The sequence below is a fragment of the Silurus aristotelis genome, assembly GCF_946808225.1.
Source record: "Silurus aristotelis genome assembly, chromosome: 17".
Taxonomy (NCBI): domain Eukaryota; kingdom Metazoa; phylum Chordata; class Actinopteri; order Siluriformes; family Siluridae; genus Silurus; species Silurus aristotelis.
Window position 1 is genome coordinate 24,996,498 of NC_139590.1, and position 2,500 is coordinate 24,998,997.

Sequence of the window (2,500 nt, forward strand, 5' to 3'; positions counted from 1 at the left end):
AACAGAGATGTCACTAAATTAATAAATAAATTCCCTAGCAGCAGATGTTCCTGGACATCTATGCTGAAGAACATTGATCACCTCTGAGTGTTGTGAGTGATGTTCCTTCTGCCATGGTGAGGTGAGCGAGTGTTCCTCAGCCTGTCACATTAGATCCTCAGCATGATGAGGACCTGTGAGTGTGTTTACTAAGTAGAAACCTCTCCGACTCACGACTCTGGTGCTGCAGCTGTGTTCCCATGGCAACAGGCCGCAGAAGTGAAAGGAGCAATGAGCCAAGGTAGAGGAAAAGACGTGTTGGTCAGACTGCTTTAGAAACCCACACATGCCTTTCCTCTTCCTCCTCGTCTCACTCCGTCATCATCTTCCTCACTTCTCCCTCGCTCTGTCAGTTTTTCAGACTTCACGTCTGTCTAAGGACGACGAGAAGCAAACCTGGACATGTGGTGTGAGATGGGTGTCCATGCTAAAGCTGAGGAACCTAACATCTCCTACATCCTCACCTTCATCTCCTAAATCCTCACCTACATCTTCTCCTACATCCTCTCCTACATCTCCTACATCTTCTCCTACATCTCCTACATGTTTGCCTACATCCTCACCTACATCTCCTAAATCCTCACCTACATCTTCTCCTACATCTCCTACATCTTCTCCACATCTCCTACATCTTCTCCTACATCCTCACCTACATGTTCTCCTACATCCTCACCTACATCTCCTAAATCCTCACCTACATCTTTTCCTACATCCTCTCCTACATCTCCTACATCTTCTCCTACAACCTCACCTACATGTTCGCCTACATCCTCACCTACATCTCCTAAATCCTCACCTACATCTTCTCCTACATCCTCTCCTACATCTCCTACATCTTCTCCTACATCTCCTACATCTTCTCCTACATCCTCACCTACATGTTCTCCTACATCCTCACCTACATCTCCTAAATCCTCACCTACATCTTTTCCCACATCTTCTACATCCTCTCCTACATCTCCATCTTCTCCTACATCTCCTACATCCTCACCTACATTCTCACCTACATCTCCTACATCCTCACCTACATGTTCTCCTACATCCTTAGCTACATCTCCTACATCCTCTTGTTGAATTCTTGGTCAGAAGGTTTTGATTAATGATTGATCATGTGTTTATTTTTACCTCCTTTACTGATATTCTGTATTTTATGAAATAGATTCGTTTCCTGTGCAGTTGAAGGATCGTGTCTGATCGTGAAGTGATTCATCTTCTGAGTCTTTAAAGCTCTGCATGTTTTTCAGCTGCATTTGCAGATCCTTCACAATGATCCTGCTTTTAGTGACGTAACAGATGAGGAAGAAGCGCAAGCTCAGCTGTGCTCACACTGAATCATGGCGTCTCCAACAGCAACAAAGATGAAGGATAAACAGTGAATTATAGACAAGAGCACAGGGTGAGAAATGGAAGAGAAATCAAGATGACATCCGGTTAATCTGAAGATCTTCCTGCTGCGCTGATTAGAGAAGGAAACGATCTGCATCGCTCTTTATTTCTGTCTCGATCTCCAGCTTCAGCTTAAAACAGAGACAATCTGAATATCAAGTGGAAATTTGTCTCAGCAGCAGGACGGGTTGTGATTTCACACGTCTCTCCGTCTCCACCATGTTTCACATCTTTACACCGCACAACTAACCAGTGTTACACAATTATTACAGAGCCGCAGGGAACCCAAACATCACTCACTCTCACTGACCTGCACCCGACTCACTCTCACTGACCTGCACCCGACTCACTCTCACTGACCTGCACACGACTCACTGACCTGCACACGACTCACTGACCTGCACACGACTCACTCTCACTGACCTGCACACGACTCACTGACCTGCACACGACTCACTGACCTGCACACGACTCACTCTCACTGACCTGCACACGACTCACTCTCACTGACCTGCACACGACTCACTGACCTGCACACGACTCACTGACCTGCACACGACTCACTCTCACTGACCTGCACACGACTCACTGACCTGCACACGACTCACTGACCTGCACACGACTCACTCTCACTGACCTGCACACGACTCACTGACCTGCACACGACTCACTGACCTGCATACGACTCACTCTCACTGACCTGCACACGACTCACTGACCTGCACACGACTCACTCTCACTGACCTGCACCCGACTCACTGACCTGCACACGACTCACTGACCTGCACACGACTCACTCTCACTGACCTGCACCCGACTCACTGACCTGCACCCGACTCACTGTCACTGACCCGCACACGACTCACTGACCTGCACACGACTCACTGACCTGCACACGACTCACTGACCTGCACACGACTCACTCTCACTGACCTGCACCCGATTTACTGACCTGCACATGATTCACTCTCACTGACCTGCACCCGACTCACTGACCTGCACACGACTCACTCTCACTGACCTGCACACGACTCACTCTCACTGAGCCGCACACGACTCACTGACCTGCACCCGA